The sequence below is a fragment of the Nicotiana tabacum genome, chromosome 14 (genome assembly GCF_000715075.1).
Source record: "Nicotiana tabacum cultivar K326 chromosome 14, ASM71507v2, whole genome shotgun sequence".
In the NCBI taxonomy this organism is placed as follows: domain Eukaryota; kingdom Viridiplantae; phylum Streptophyta; class Magnoliopsida; order Solanales; family Solanaceae; genus Nicotiana; species Nicotiana tabacum.
Genome location: NC_134093.1, coordinates 106,083,677 through 106,102,067, shown reverse-complemented (window position 1 = coordinate 106,102,067; position 18,391 = coordinate 106,083,677).

The following is an 18,391-nucleotide window of genomic DNA, read 5'->3' as shown; positions in this document are numbered from 1 at the left end:
ATCTGAGCCAAAGCTATTAGATTCGAATGCCATAATATATATGTAGCCTTGTTTTTGGTACTAAGTTAATGCAAAACTTGATCTCTTCCTCTGAAGGTTACCCTGATAATCCTCCAAAAACATATAGTAAAAACTAATTCACGACTGTAACAGTCTCTAAACTAGATATCTCAACTGTAGTGTTCTTACCAATAGCCAAAATCTAGAACAACCACTTTTCTGAAAGAAATTAAATCAACCTACCATCAAATGACTCTTCCCACTAATAGCAGAGAAAACTGTATAGGGTGAAATATGATATGACACGTGATTATCTAAAGGAAAGACACGTGAAACCTAAAATGGGGATGGCCGAACACTGAATGCAGTCATTCCGCTCGTCACCTGAAGGGATAACGTTCATAAAGGTGTATTAAATGTTCTGCACCCGATAGCATTAAATAAGGAATATTCTGCAGCATTAAGAGCGACGACCCATTACAGAGAATTTGGCATTTATGTTCAACGTTACATCTTCATCAATGACCCTCATAATTGACATTAAAAGAGGGCACGATCCTAGGACCTCCTTCTCTAGACACAACTATAAATAGTGAGCCCAGTTATCATTGTAAAGGACACGAATTTTCTGGCTAAACTTACATATATTCTATACAAAGCTTAATACAATCTTACTTTTTCGCCTTTTGATCTCATCATTGTTGTGGCCGGAAACCGTGTTCCCGGAACTGCCATTTCTGTTGTTTCATCTATATTTTAAGGCTAAGTATTGTACATTTCTTCAATTATTGCATTATTTCAGGATCACGTTAGTTCACTTGTCTAGAAACCACGTATAAATTTAATTGTACCGTTTTACGGGTAAATAATTTGGCGACCACCGTGAGGCCTAGACAGCCGTGCAATTGAATTGATCCTTACCTTTTTTACTAACGTGATTTGATTATTTTGTCTTAGAAAAAATCACAAAAACTGGCAGATAACATTGTTAACAAAACGCACAACCCTAAAATTCGAGGCGATCAACCTCATTTCGTGGATTCAATTAGTGACACCTGCAATGAGGGGAATGACGCCACACCGGTGCATGACAAGCAGAACCTTCGACAGGTTCGGGAGACAATTCCCGATGATGCTGATGAAGAGCATGTCATGGATACGGTGAGGGTCCTACAAGAGCAACATGCGATCATTCTATGCCATCTCATGCGACAGGATAAAGTTATGATGGGGCTGAAGCAGGCTCTATCGGGGGCTTCGAATAATGCAAATAGACGAGATCCAATTCCTCCCGGTGTTCCCGCAAACCAAACAACATAGAGAGTCGACAACAACACTCCCAGGGGTGAAGTTGGCTCTGATGGGGCTGGAGGGAACGGATCCGGTCTCAACAACAAGAATGAAACGTTCAATAATGAACTTTTACGGTTTATAAGGGAAGTAAACGCCTGCATGGACCAAATCCCAGGCGCGCCACTAGTATTAAAAGGCCCGAACTCGAAAAGGTATATTCAACTGTCGTACAAGTCGAGTGCGGCACCAGAACTAATCCCAAAGCGGTTTAAAATGCCTGAAGTGCCAAAGTATGACGGGACTTCAGAACTAGGGGAGCATATTACCACCTACACAATGACAGTAAAAGAAAATGATTTAGCTCCTCACAAAATTGAATCTGTGTTGCTAAAGAAATTTGGAGAAACTCTCACGAGGGGAGCTCTAATGTGGTATTCATTATTACCCGAGCATTCTATAGATTCATTTGAGAGGCTCACAGATTCTTTCTTCAAGGCTCGTGCCGGGGCCAGAAAAGTACAAGCCCGGAAGGCCGACATATTCAGGATTGCACAGGGAGAATCCGAATTATTATGAGAGTTCGTTACCTGATTCCAGAAAGAAAGAATGTTTCTCCCGGTTGTCCTGGATGAATGGGCAGCTGAAGCATTCACCAAAGGATTGAATCCGAGAAGCTCAGACACTTCTTGGAAGCTGAAGGAGAGCCTGCTAGAGTATCATGCAACAAATTGGGCAGATGTACACAACCAGTGCGAGTCAAAGATAAGGATCGAAGATAACCAGGTCGGTTCTACATCATCGGCCAATGGTCGGGTGAAGAGCAGAGAAAAATCAAAGGACGACTACGATGCGGGCAAACAGATGTCGAGGGATCGGTTTTTGCCTTACGAGCAGACCGAAGGATGTGGCAGAAACTTTCGGGCGGCAAACAAGTTCACCATTGACAGAGGGACCGATCGTGGTCGAAACAATAGATCACTTCAGGATAAAGAGACGCCGGGGTCTCGAAATCCTTCTTACCCAAAGTTATCAAAATATAACTTCAATGTCAGTATAGTGGAGTTGGTGTCAGCCATGAGAAACATTAAAGAGGCATGATTCCCGAGAACTATGAGATCCGATTCCAGCCAAAGGGATCCCAACTTATGGTGTGAATACCATGGGACGAACGTGTGATGACCCGATATGTCATTTTTAATTTTAATATTTATTTATGTATTCTGAGACCTTGAATAGCTCCATTCATCCTTCCTCGATTTGTGTGAGCAATCCGTATCTTTTTCCGAAAAATTTTATGTGAAAAACCAAAGAAAATATGAAATATTACCTTTAAAACTCATTTGAGTTGACTTCGGTTAATGTTTTGAGCAAACAGATCCGGATTAGTGTTTTGACAGTTCCGGTGGGTCCGTATCGTGATTTGGGACTTGGGCGTATGCCCGAAATAAAATTTGGAAGTCCCTAGCTTGAATTATCGCTATTTGATGGAAACTAGAAATTTAAAGATTTAAAGAATTATTAAATTTAGCCATAATTGGATTTTGGTTGATACTACGTCCCAATTTGGATTTCGAAAGTTCGATCAACTTCTTAATATGTATTATGATCCGCGGGTATTTAGAATATTTAGAATTTAATTAGAAGAACAATCCTTATTTTATAAAGCTTGAATTTCTAAAGTTTGACTTTTGAGTAAACGACTCCGGAATGGAATTTTGATAATGTTGATAGCTTCGTATGGTAATTTTGGAGTTATGAGTGTGTCCGGATATTTATTTGGAAGTCCATAATTAATTTTGGTTTGAAATGGTGAAAGTTGAAAAATGGAAGATTTTTAGAAAGTTTGACCAGAAATTGACTTTATTGATATCGGGGTCGAAATTCGATTCCGAAAATTGGAACAACTCCATTATGTCATTTTTGACTGATGTGCAAAATTTGAGGTTATTCCGGATTGATTTGATATGTTTCGGCACAAGTTATAGAATTTGGAAATTTCATAAACTCATACGTTTGATTCGAGGTGTGCTTCGTAGTTTAGGTATTGTTTGATGTGATTTGAGGCCTCGACTAAGTTTGTATCGTGTTTTAGGACTTGTTGCTATATTTGGTTAAGGTCTCGAGGGCCTCGGGTGTGTTTTGGGTGTTATCAGATCATTTTGGGCTACTTTGAATGCTGGTTTTCTGATGTCTCGTATTGTTCTTCGCGTTCGCAAGGTTCCTCTTGCATTCGCAAAGAAGAATTTGGCTTCTGGGATTTTGTTCTCCACGTTCGCGAAGAAGAAATTCCTGTTGTTCGTCACCCAACTTCGGAAGCTTATATTTTGCAATCTATAAGGAATTTGGAGATAATCCAAAAATAAAAGTTGTAGACCTTTCTGTTTAGTTGTCAGAAATGTAAACCGTTTCACATTTGGCATTGTGTACAAAAAGTTATGGTATATATACTATAGGCTGTCCGGGAAGAGTTTTAAAATCACGAAGAAGAAACTTTTGCTGCACGGGGCTGATTTTCGAAGCTTATATCTCGAAATCTATAAAGAATTGGAAGATAAGCAAAATATGAAAGTTGTAGCTCTTGATGTCTAGTTTGCAAAAAGGTAAGCTATTTATTATTAGGAGTTTTGTACAAAAAGTTATGACTATTGTACTCAAGTGTGCCTGAGAAGAGTTTGGAAATGGCTGTGGAAGGATTTGTTCATCGCGAACGTGAGGGGAAGGTCGTGAACGCGAAGAACAATCCCCTGGGCAGCAGAATAAAGTCCAAAAATGAGACTTAGTCTCATTCTTTCATTTTTGGACAAAGAAAGCTCGGGTGAGGCAATTTTTCAAGTGTTTTTAAGGAAAACATTGGGGTAAGAATTCCTAACTCGATTTTGGTTAAACTACATGAATCTATTATTGTTTTTATCATGAAATTAGTGAATTGGGTTGAAAATGGTAGAAATTTTCTATACCTTCAATTGAGGATTTGGAGGTCGATTCGTTATCGGAATTTGATAAAAATTGGTATGGTTGAACTCGTATCAGAATGGATGTTCGAATTTCGCAAAAGTTCTATCGGGTTCCGAGAGGCGAGCCCTGCGTTAACTTTTTAGAATTAAATTTTAAGTTGACGTTTTATTATTAGGAATTGTTTTCAATGAATTCTAATGAAGTTATAAATTAATTTGGATAGATTTGAGTTGTCCGGAGGTCAATTCAAGCAAGAAGGCTATCTTAGAATATTGGCATAACTTCAAAAAGGTAAGTATATTGTCTAACCTTGAGTGGGGGAATTACCCCTTAGGCATTGAGTCTTATGTGAAAATTGTGTGATTGAAAGCTGTGTACGCAAGGTGATGAGTACGTACTTGGTTTATATGTGCAAATTATATCGGTTAAAATTCGTAGATACCCTTATATATTAAATTAAAAAATTATTGGAACTTAGTAAATCCTTGATTTGCCATGCCTTATTCCTTGTTTGTTGAGTTTGTATTTTATATGATAATTTAGGGTGATCGCTACTTGGATTCTTATGTGAATTCCGTGCGTTTGTTGATTTGATATTTCTTGAAATTAATTTCATTATGGATTTTTTATCTGCAAATAATTATTAAATAAGTTTAAATTGAGGTGTTAATATATTTATCAAAATTTGGATTTAAGAAGGCGTTGTCCTATGTTGAATTATTTTTCCATCTCTGTTGTTGTTTTGAGGTGTTATATACGTTGTGTGGAGCCTTGGGCTATTTGTTGTGAAATTATTGATTTTGTTATATCTTTAGAATTTGTTGTAACCATTGGGCAATTTGTGATATGAATTTATTGTGTTGTGTTGTCGTTATAACGTTCCGTGTGAATTGTTGTGTGATTTGAGTTATTATTATGGGCACGTATGGGTGGCATTCCACTGTTAATATTGTGTGGGTATAAGGGTGGCATTTCACTGTGATTATGTGTGTTGGGATATTGTCTGATCGGAGTGATAAGGGTGGCTATTAAACGGAGCGATAAGGGTGGATATATGAGCGATAAGGGTGGCTAATAATATTATCAGGACGGAGGGATAAAGGAGGCTATTATAGGAGTGATAAGGGTGGCTATAGGAGAGATAAGAGTGGCTATTGTCAGGGATAATATGTGATGATGTGGGGTTATTATGCTGGTAATTTTTGTGTGATGATGTGGGGTTATTGCGTTGGTAATTTTCATGTGATGTTGTGATTTTTCTTGTGTTTATTCTTATATCCTGTGCAACTTATCTTGTTGTTTTGGTAAACTTGATAATAGTCTGATCTATGTTGAAATTGTGAGCCTGTAGCTATGCCGGGCAGATTATGTTATATGGGATCGGGTTGCACGCCGCAACATATATGAAATGTGGGTATGAGGTGCCGGGGAACATATGATGATTTTTATTATTGGCATGTGAGTTGTCCGTGCGATTTTGCTAGAAATATGGGCACGAGGTGCCTTGGAAATATGAAAGTGGGATGGGACCCGTGTTTTATGATTATGAAATGAGGTGTCACAAAGTGACTTTTATTTGAAAGAATTTATATTTGGAAGACATTTATTTGAAAGAAATATATTCAAAAGATATTTATTTGAAAGAATTATATTCAAAAGACATTTATTTGAAAGAAGTATATTCGAAAGATATTTATTTGAAAGAATTTTGTATTCGAAAGATATTTATTTGAAAGAAATATATTCGGAAGGTATTTATTCGAAAGAATTATATGTGAAAGATTTATATTTGAAGGACTTGTTTAATTGGTTATACTTGTGTTCCTTATTCGTTTGAGTAATAATTATGGTGTTCTTGTAGCCTTTTTGTTTATATCACTGGTTGATTTTTGATGCTATCACTGCTAGTTGTTTTTCAGTACTATTGTATCCTGCTATATTGCACAGGTTATTTGACTAGTGAGTGTCTTGACTGTACCTCGTCAATACTTCACCGAGGTTCGTCTTGATACTTACTGGGTACCGACTGTGGTGTACTCATACTACACTTCTGCACATTTTTGTGCAGAGCCAGGTATTGAAAATATCAGACTCGGGCAGAGTTAGTGTGTTGATCGCAAAGATTCAAGGTAGAGCTGCTTGGTCGTCGCAGTCTCTTAGAGTCTTTTCATTTTATTATACTGTCAACTCTTATTCGAACAATATTGTATATTCGATCCTTGAGATCATTGCATGTATTCAGTTAGAGTTCATGACTCAGTATTACCAGTCTTGGGAGGTTGTTATATTTGTTTCTGCTTTTGGTTTCGACACTTGTATTAAATTATATGTTTCAAAAAAAAACAAATGGCTCGAAATGAAATTGTAATCGGCTTACCTAGTCTTAGAGACTAAGTTCCATCACGACGCCTATAGTGGAATTTTGGGTCGTGACAGAACGGCCACCGAACAGGGGACTGCCGACACCTCTGGGAAGAGGTGGCAACACTATTGAAGAATGGTCACCTCAGAGAATTCTTGAGTGATCGAGCTAAGAACAATTATGGTCATAACAGAGACAACGCAGAACCTTCAAAAGTAGGAGAAGATCCCCATGTCAAACGATCAATATGATCTTCAGAGGGAATGAGATTACCGGGGTCACCTTTTCGGTAGCGAAGAAGACGAAAGTATCAATAACTCATAGTAAAAGACTCCAGGAAGACGATATCATTTTCACGGAGGAGGATGCAGACAGATTGATGTTACCACACAATGATGCATTGGTAATTTCTTTAAATGTATTTGATTTTAAGATTAAACGTATTCTAGTGGATCTAGAAAGTTCGGCTAATATCATATAATGGAGAGTATTGGAGCAAGCTAAACTCACCGGAAGCATTATTCCGGAAACAAAGCTCCTCGCTGGATTCAACCTTGCGAGCGTGACGACTCGGGAAGAGATTTTGTTACTCATGAACACTGAAGGAGTAATGAAAACAACTCTCTTCGAAGTAGTAAATGGTGACATGGGATACAATATCATCCTGGGAAGGCCTTGTTTACACGAGATGAAAGTTGTACCCTCGAAATATCACCAATTGCTAAAGTTTCCAACGCCCGAAGGAATCAAGCAGATAAGAGGTGATCAACCGGCAATAGGGGAGATGAATGCAATTTCGGTTTCTAGTAGCAGAGAGAAGGAGCACATGGCATAGCAATTACAGGAACCGACACCTACTCCCGAGCTAGAAGAAGTTAGCCCGGGGGTAGAGTCGTCAGAACATTATCAGGTGCCGAGATATTTCCAAGTTCCAGAAGAGGTGGATGCAACGAAGTCGACGGCGGAGGAATTGGAGCAAGTTCCATTGTTCGAAGAATTCCTTGAAAGAAAATTCCATTTGGGAACAGGACTGCACCTGGAGCTCAAGTCTGGTTTTATTGAATTACTTAAATTTAATGCCGATTGTTTTGCATGGTCGCACGAGGATATGACAGGTATCCCGACGGAAGTAGCCGTGCACAATCTGAGTTTGGATCCCATCATTCCTCTGGTAAGACAAAAGAAACGCCATATTGCCAAGTCCAAGAATAAATTTGTCAAAGAAGAGGTAACCTGCTTGCTTAATATCGGTTCGATCCAAGAGATAAGATATTCGGACTGGCTAGCCAATGTAATAGTAGTTCCGAAGAAGGACAATAAATTTTGCATGTGTGTAGACTATAAAAACCTTAATAAGGCGTGCCCGGAAGACACGTTTCCACTGCCAAACATCGATCAAATGATTGATGCCAGCCGGGCACGAGTTAATGAGTTTTCTCGATGCTTATTCCAAGTTCAATCAAATCAAGATCAACCCGGAAGATCAGGAAAAGACTTCATTTATAATGAACTTTGGTACATATTGTTACAATGTGATGCCCTTCGGGTTGAAAAACGCCGGAGCCACTTATCAACGGCTCGTAAATAAGATGTTTGAAAAGCGAATAGGAAAGACTATGGAAGTTAATATAAATGATATGCTCGTTAAGTCTTTGAATGCAGGTGACCACCTCAAGCATTTGCAAGAAACATTCGACATCCTGAGGAAGCATAACATGAAACTTAATCCTGAGAACGGGTCAGTTCTTGTAAGTTTCTGGGATTTCTGGTCTCACAAAGGGGAATCGAGGTAAACCCTGATAAAATCAAGGCCATAGAGGATATACCGGATCAATTGTCGAACGTAAAGGAAGTCCAAAGGCTCACAGGAAGATTAACAGCTTTGAGCAAGTTCATTTCCCGGTCGTCGGTAAAATGTCATCGCTTCTTCACACTGCTCAAAAAGAAAAATAATTCCTAATGGACACCGGATTGCCAGCAGGCTCTGAGAGACCTAAAGAATTACTTATCAAGCCCTCCATTGCTCTCAAAACCAAAAGAAGGTAAAACATTGCTAGTCTACCTCGCGATTTTAGAAATTGTGGTAAGTGTGATTTTAGTCCGGGAGGACGAAGGTACGTAATTTCCCATTTATTACGTTAGCAATATTATTATGGGAGAAAAAACTCGCTACCCATATTTGGAAAAATTGGCCTTAGCTCTCGTAGTCGCCGCTGAAAAGTTGAGGCCCTACTTCCAATGCCACCCGATAGCTGTGGCGATTACTTTCCCTTTGCAGAACATCCTCCATAAACCCGAGCTCTCGGGAAGATTGGCCAAATGGGTCATCAAAATGAGTGAGTTTGATATAGAATATAGACCAAGGACTGCAATTAAGTCACAAGTCTTGGCTGAATTCGTGGCCGATTTCAGTTCGGGACTACTGCCTCTGGCAACCAAGGAGGCAGTAATGGTATCGGAATTAACATAGGGGGTTTGGGCCTTATTTACGGATGGAGCTTCCAACATAAATGGGCCCGGACTCGGAATAGTCTTAATCACTCTTTCGGGGGGAAACCTTAAGGTAAGCCATCAGAATTATCCCTTTAAACTAACAATGAAGTAGAATATGAAACTTTAATTGCAGGCCTCGAATTGGCTCGGGGACTTGATTCCGAGGTTATCAAAATTAAATGTGACTCGCAGTTGGTGGTAAATCAGGTCTACGACATCTTTGATACCAAAGAAGAACTTATGCAACAATACGTGGTAAAGGTCCAAGCTCTTTTGGAATGATTCCAGGAGTGGTCAATTACTCATATCCCAAGGGAGGAAACACAGAAGCAGATGCATTAGCAAACTTAGGATCATCAACGGAAATAAAGAGATCAGAGTTCGAGACGGTAGTGCAACTGATGAATTCAGTCCTGAATACGGATAGTTACTATGAGATAAATTCGACTAGTTTGGTTTGGGACTTGAGAAATGAAATAATCGACTATCTCGAGCACGGAAAGTTGCCCGAAGACCCCAAAGCATCACGGGTGTTACGCGCCAAAGCTACATGTTATAGCTTCAAGAAAGGCCAATTGTATAGAAAATCCTTCCAAGGCCCGCTGGCCCGGTGCTTAAGAGCGTCAGAAGGTAATTATGTCATGAGAGAAGTCCACGAAGGGATATGCGGCAATCACTTGGGCGCAAATTCTTTGGTGCTGAAGTTGGTACAAGCATGATAATATTGGCCTCGCATGGAACAAAAAGCCAAAGACTTCATACGAAAATGTGATAAGTGCCAACGCTACGCACCACTAGTACACCAACCGGCAGAACCCTTACATTCGATATTGTCCCCACGACCGTTCATGAAATGGGGGATGGACATAGTTGGACCGCGACCACCGACTCCCGGAAAGGTCAAGTTTCTTTTAATTCTGAGTGACTATGTTTCTAAATGGGTGGAAGCAGGTCCTTATCAGAAGATCGAAGAACGCAAAATGGTCAATTTCATGTGGGAAAATATAATTTGCAGGTTCGGAATACCAAAAGAGATAGCATGTGACAATGGGCCACAATTTATCAGTGCAAAAGTTACAAAGTTCCTCGAATATTTGAAGATAAAGTTTGGAAGCAACAAAAGGCAAATGGCCTGAAGAATAGCCCGGAGTTCTATGGGCCCACCAAACAACGGCAAAATCGAGCACAGGAGAAACTCCTTTTCCCATGTGTACGGTGTTGAAGCCCTAATCCCGGTAGAAGTGGGTGAACCCACTTTGAGATATTTTCGGGCAGATGAAGAATCGAATAACAAAGCAATGTTAATCAACTTGGAACTGCTCGAGGAATGCAAGGACTTGGCGTGTGTAAGAATGGCAGCTCAAAAGCAGAGAATGGAGCGATATTATAATCGAAGATCCAACCTTCATTATTTCAAAGTAGGAGATTTGGTTCTGAGGAAAGTAACCCAAAATACCTGGGAGCTCAACGCGGGGAAGCTAGGTCCAACGTGGGAAGGTCCCTACCGAATTTCAACTATCACTGGGAAAGGTTCATACGAGTTGGAGAACCAGAATGGAGACAAGTTGCCTAGCAACTGGAACGTGGCACACCTCAAAAGATGTTATTGCTGATGAACATTATTTAAACGGAAAGTATGTGCTGCACTCTTTTTCCCTTCGTTCAGTTTTTGTCCCAATTGGGTGTTTCTGGCAAGGTTTTTAATGAGACAACGATAGAAAGCATACTACAAAGACAACAGCAATAAGACCTTTGATAGCAAGGCAAACAAACAAGCTTCAACTCGGGTACGGTTAGATAGTCTTTGGATCGAAAGAAAATTCCCACTGGGAAGTTAAGTTTGCTACCGAACAGAGGTTACCCAACCGTTCACGAGCACAAACCACTAGAGGATTGTTAGATATTCTTTCGCTCGATAGCATGGATTCCTAAGGGGAAGTAAGGTATGTTGCCGAGTTAAGGATTATCTATAAATTCATTGGGGGAATCTTTGAAGACACAAGACTTCCAGTGTTCCAATTCGCATTCTTCGCATTTGAACACTAGGGGAAATGATATGAGGATACGGAAACATTGACTACCACGTCACCCGAAAAAACAAATTCAAAAACCAAATACATCATCGAGACTGGGGACTGCGCATTCAGCACTGTAGAAATAAGTTGTACAAGATAGCCACAATTAATGACAATTTCATTTTAGCATAATAAATGCTAGCCACAAGTAATGGCAATTTCTTAGCATAATAAATGCTTGTGTACTTTTGAAAATATAAGGAATTATGTGAAATGAAATCCTTTTATTTTTATCTTATTTCTTGTTTGAACGATGAACTAACTTTGTCATTTGAAAGTTAAACAAGAACTTCAAATGTTAGTGCCGTAATGAACATGAGACGTCCTCTTCAAGAGCACCGTAAATATAAGAATGCCCTCTCTTATGAAAACCCTCACGTTAAAGGGTTGGTTTCGGAAGAATTTATGCTCGAAATCAAAATGCCTTCGAGGAAAAATACACCCGAAGACATACACGAAAGGACGCAAAAAGTAAACTTGCGCAAATACTTATGAAAACTCTCATGTTAAAGGGTTGGTTTCGGAAGAATTTGTGCTCGGAATCAAAATGCCTTCAAGGAAAAATGCACCCGAAGACATACACGAAAGGACGCAAAAGGTAAACTTGCGCAAATACTTATAGAAACCCTCACATAAAAGGGATAATGCTTGGAACCAAAGTGCTTCGAGGAAAATACATACAAGGCTACACATAGTAAAGCACGAACAAAAAAACGTGCGAAGAATTCTTAAGCAAATACAAAGGTTAAAGACTTGCATGGATATTCAAACGAAAGTAAGACTCAAATAATAATTGAGCAAAAATATGTCTTTATTTACAAGAACGTGCCAAAACAGTAAAAGTACAAAATAGGAAAAATAAAAGAAAAGCTAAACTGCAGTGTCTCCGGAACTAGGAGGTAGAGAAGTGTCCGCATCCCTGGGAGAAGTAGGTGGATCCACCGATGGCTCAACATTTTCATCAGTTTGGCCTTCAGCATCATCATCTTCCGATTCTTCTTCAGGTCCCAAAAACTCAGAACCAGAACCAGAAGGGCCAGGTACATTAGACCTCGATGGGAGTCCACTTTTAGCAGCTAACTCAAGCTCGCGTGCCTTAGCAATTTCGATATCAAAGTCAATGACACCAGCTTTGGCCTCTTCCAAGGTTTTTCTCCTCATGCTATACATGGCATAAGTTCTTTCAACAACGAGGGAAGCCTCTCGACGCTTAAGTTTTTCTTTGAGTTGGGTTACCTCGGTAGAAAGGTTTTTCCGGGCGGACCTAGCAGATTTGAGGCTGACATCAAGGTCGCGGACAGTTGAACTAAAGAGCCTATTATGATCGATAGTTTTCTTGTACTTCTCTTCCAACTGGGAATGTTTCGCCCTCACAGCAGCAAGCTCTTCGATTTTGAAGTTCAAGGCTGCTTCTAAATCAGTCACCTTTTCAGCAGTAGCAGCATCGTACTCGGTTGCAACAAGAACATCGTCCTGGACTTCAGCCCATTTGGTCTTGGCTTCCTCAAATCTAACCCTCAGCGGGCCAATTTATTGGCTAAGGGTTCCTACTTCTTGCTCGCTTTGCTGCAAACGAGCCTCCAAAACAACGACCTCAGTGGCTTTAGTTTCCAGTTCCGATAGGCGGAGAACAGTTTGGTCCCATTCCACCAAAAGTTGATTCCGTTCAGAAGTATGTTCCTCCTTCTCACGACTCAACCTCTGAAGGCCCTCAGAAGTAAGAAAGTTGGCCTACAAAACAAGAAGAAGTGAAACTTAGAATACATTCATACAAAAGTAGAAGAATTAACAAAGGAAGAATGGAACGCATCACTGCGGCATTGTGCGTGGGATTGTTAAACAAATACTCCCCCGAGAGTGCTCGAATCTTTTCCCAATCTTTCTTTGAAGCCAAAGGCTTCAGATAGTTAGCAAGCTCCACCAGCCAGGAGAGCAGATTGCACTCGGTAGAGACCGAAAGGATAACATTCCTCCTCCTTTGTGGATCTTCGGAAAGGGCAGCATAATTTTGCCCCAAATTCCCATGAACTTGGGACTGGGGAAGAGGAATACCCTCTCCATGGTCAGGTGCGGCCAGCGGAGGTGATGTAGCAGTAGCTGGTATTGGTGAAGGTGGAGATGAATCTATGAAGTCGAAGGGTGAGAAACATTTGCATCAAATGCAGTGCTGGTGGATGGATGCTCGCCAACCAAAGATGGTAGGGATCCAGTACTCAGCCCCGCAGTACCGGACACAGCCCTTGGGGACCAAAAATGGGAATTGGCATTATCTACCAAATCAAATTCTCCCCAAAGTGCCGAGACATCATCCCCGATTGGTGTAACTATCTTAACAGGTCGAGCATCTTGTTGAGATGATAAGGATCGTCGCCTTCTATGTAGAGAAGCTCCCTCATCACTAGTTTCTTCATCATCATCAATCATCACGGTGTCTATGACCGACCCGAAAGGAGGACCAGTCACCATCTCCACCGGAGATGACTCGGGGGCATCAATCTTTGCCCTCTTATTCTTTTCCCCGGTCGCAGAGGAACGTCTTCTCTTCAGTTGTTTATCCTCCAGCCGAGGACTTCGTAAAGAAATGTTTGCACCCGAAACAGGCCCGGAGATACCTGTTCAGTAAGTGCCTCCTGAAGCAGCCTTGCTGCATCAGCAGGATCAGCTATGACGTCCTCCTCAGAGAAAGCAACAGAGCCTGCAGGTAGACCTAATTTCATGAACAAGTCAGAAGAGTTCGACCAAATTCTCCATATACAAAAAAAATGGAAGCAAGGTAAGTTAAAATTACTATGATTTTTGGCTTTCCACCCATATTTAAGGTCTAGTTTTTTCCACAAACGAGTTTCGGGAGTCGTGACATCCAAGATCTTTTGAACCCACCAGTCCAAGCCTTCCATCACCAGTGGGATCCATCGAGTTGCTGAAAAATGCGAAGGGTGAAGAGTCAATACGGCGATAGAAGAATATTTAGTGAAAGAAAATATATTAAGTAAAGATCTTACGAGTGAGGTTCCAAGCGGCCGGAAAGGATGAAGCCGTTGTCGGAATGATATTATTTGTGGCAACTGCAACAAACCGTTCTGTCTACCCACGGTCGTTATCATCATCCATGCTAGTCAACGGAGCATGGTGACCACGTTTGCAGAGGTTTATCATACCCCCACGAAAAATTTAGGGGAAGTAGAGATTCATCATACGAGCTAATGTTAGCTCTTCTCCAGTCACCGGGTACAAGCGTCGAAGGCAGGTGACCGTACTCCACACTAAAGGACTTACCTGTGCCAAACACAACTGGTAGCGAAGGCGAAAATCCACAATTACGGAATCAAGCTCTCCACTCAAAGAAAACGCACCCAAAGTAAAAGGATACGTGTAAAATTATATAAAACCTTCCCTGGGAAGGGTCACTCGCTCCGATAGATCAGGAGCAATGATATCCAACTCATAGCAACGACAGTCTTCCTTCATAGCAGGACTATTCGAAGGACGAATAGAAGAAGGATACCTACTAACAGCCCATGTATGGGGGTTAGCAGTGGAAAAATTTCTCTTCAAAGTCTTTTGTGGTACTGAGTCTTCTTGGGATGATGGAACCCACTGTTGGAGGAGCTGAGTCCTCGACTTTGTTCTTGTTCTTTGAAGAATCGTCACACTTGGAAAAAGAATCCATTAAATAAGAAGAAAGAAAAGGTTTTTGTTTGAAGAGAATTAGAGAAAGGATGGAGAACAAAGATGCAAATCAAAAGCTCGAGAAAGTATGAAGTTCAAAGGAAACGAATGATGCGTATAAGTAAAATTTTGGCGGCTAAATTCATGGCCATGGTTACCTCGATAATTGACAAAAGTTATGCTAAATCGTAGGATGGCACATGTTCGGGGCATTAAATACGGAGAGACGTGTGTCTAATCAACCATCAGAAGCCTTAAGAGGGAGTTATAGTAATTCCCGCCAAAAAGGTATTTCTACCAACTTCCCGGTAATACAAACTTATGTTACCGGAAAGGTGGGGGACTATCTGTATAGGGTGAAATATGATATGACACGTGGTCATCTAAGGGAAAGACACGTGGAACCAAAGACGGGGATGGCCGAAGACCGAACGCAGCCATTCCGCTTGTCACCGGAAGAGATAACATTCATAAAGGTGTATTAAATGCTCTGCGGCAGGTAGCATTTAATTAGGAATCTTCTGCAGCATTAAGAGCGACGGCCCGTTACAGAGAATTTGACATTTATGTTCAACGTTACATCTTCATCAATGGCTCTCATAATTGACATTATAGGAGGGCATGATCCTAGGACCTCCTTTCCTAGACACAACTATAAATAGTGAGTCCAGTTATCATTGTAAAGGACATGAATTTTCTGGCTAAACTTATACTACATTCTATATAAAACTTAATACAATCTTACTTTTTCGCTTTTTGATCTCATCATTGTCTTGGCCGGAAACCTTGTTCCCGGAACTGTCATTTCTGTTATTTCATCTACATTTTAAGGCTAAGTATTATACATTTCTTCAATTATTGCATTATTTCAGGATTAAATTAGTTTACTTGTGTAGAAATCACGTATAAATTTAACTGTACCATTTTACGGGTAAACAAAAACTAATATCCCGTTTGGCCATAAAATTTGGGAGCTTGTTTTTAAATTTTGTTTTCAAATATTTATTTGTTTATAGATTTTAACCATTGTTTGTCAGATTTTGAAAACAAAAGATTCAAATCACAAAAACAACTCTAGAGTAGTTTTTGAAGTTTTCTACCTATGAAACTTCAAAATTCTTTTTGAGTAAAATGCATGTCCAATCACAACTTCAACTTCCAAAAATTATTTTTCAATACAACTTTAAAAACTCATTTTTTCAAATATCAACCAAATCTATGTCCAAACGCTAGCTAAGGTAGGATCACTGACAAACAATTCTGATTCCTTGTCAAGGCTCGGGCGGTGGGTTGTTGAATAATGAATTTTGGTTTCTATTGCATAAAAATATCAAGTTTTTATGTCACATTCTTCAAAACAAACGTTGTAAAAGACATGTTACATGCCTTGTTTGTAAAAAAAACAAGACAATAAAACTGAAAAAGCTCTAAAACTGAAAAATCTCCAATTTCGAAAACAACTGAAAACCAATTCCAAATTAAAACTCACGAAAAAACAAAACATGTTGAATCCTTGGTGGTTGTGGGAGGTCATTTCCTTATATGACATACAAGTGCGCGTCGAGCCCATGCAAAGTGTTTGGTTAAGATATGCCAGATTCCACCAAGTATACAAATGAAACCGCTTCTTATTCCCGTGTTTGATCTCTTCTATCTCTGCCTGGGCCCACCCTTCCTCCTGTGCTTTGAGAACCGTGTGAACGTGGCCCTTGTTCTATCTGCTTCTTTCTCTTGGCTATCCTCACCTCATGATTTATTATGAGTTAGCTTTTAGTATTAGAGTCAGGCTTCCCCAATTTATTATGGTATTAGAGTCAGATCAGGCCCACTCCATTTATTATGCTATTAGAGTCAGGCTCATCCCAATTTTTTGTTATCGATGTTGGCCCCACTTATATTTTTCATGCTCCGGTTTGCGGGCAAGGACTTAGGCCCAATTTCCATTCATCAAAACAAGCATAAAAAAAATGTGACGTTTTCTAATCCACAACTTCGACAATTCAGGACCATGTTGATAGATGCAATGGTGTTAAACTTTTGTATACCCAACCATATATTTTGCTGTGCTATCATGAATATTATAGAGGAAATAAGTTTTCATTTAACGGAGGCTAATTGAACGTTCTATCAATAGCTTTTCAACACAAGCACCGGAAATTTTGGAGCAATATTTGGTGAAAAAAAGTAAAATTCTTTGTTTTCTATATTTTCATCCGGTGTTTGGTATGAGTTAAATTTTAATGCTACAAGCAACAACTTATTTTGAGCTGAGCTCTTAGAGAAATCATATTAAAAATACCAACTAAAAAATAGGCAGTTCGATGAACTAATCTCCTGCTATGTGTGGAAATTCAAGAATGGTCAAACCATATTGGCACTAATATACACGGTCTTATCTTGCATTTTTACCCAATTAAAGGTTGTTTCACAGGTTGAATCCATCGGCATAAATTTTTACCGTTGCACTAAGACTCCCTCTCAAAAAGTAGCAAGAGCTGAAGAACCAATAGATATGGATAAGCTAGAGATATTTATAAATGTATAATAACAATAATCAAAAGAGATTAATTATTAAATCCAACTACAATTTGGCAAGAGTTTCTTCCAACCAAATTCTTGATATGTCCATTAAATCAGGACTCAAACGAACCATTAATACACAAAACTCCATCTCATTTAAACAACCATCTCCATCCAAATCCCCTTCTCTCAACATGCACATAACCTCATCATCTCTCATATCTTTCAATCCCAACAATTTTGAATTCTTTTTCAAACTCTCAAATGTGATGACTTCCCTCTCCTCATCCATTAGCATTCGAAATCCATTGCTTAGCTCTTTCAAGAATCCCTCAGCTCCAAGTTTTTCCACCATTGAAGGGAAAAAATCATCGAATACGATGTCTCGTCCCAATGTAGTCATTGATATTGGACTATCACTTAAAATTAAATACAGAAGCAAATTATTATTGGATGTAAAATTTAGGATGTGGATATATAGATAGATATACAAATTCAAAGGGATATAAATAGGTAAAGGATGTAAAGGAAATTTTGGTGGAAAGAGTCCAAGAAAATGCAAAGGAAGGTACATGAAAGAGAAAAGGAAGCTGAGGGAGAATGAGGATAGAATTGGTTGCTATAGTTTCCTGGAAGTTGCATGGGGAGGGGTACCACTAAATAATTTTTGGTAGGATGCTATGTAATTGAGAGCATTTTCCTTTAAAGAAATAAAGTTTTAAATTTGAAGGGCAATTTCCTTAAATATGTGTAGTTTACTCATTTGGTATGGTCACTATTCATCAATTATTTTTGTATATTGACAATATATAATTTTTTATACCTTCGGGTTAAGATGACCTACCGCAACTAATTGTCTATAGTAATTCTATTTTGATAACGTAAATATGCGATAATAACTTTTTTTTTGTTCCGACCCGATGTCTGTACATGTACTTAATTCAGATTCACGTCGGAGAGTCTTAGCGCTCTTTACTAAAGACAATTCCATATCGAGGACTCAAACCCTAAACCTCTTATCAAG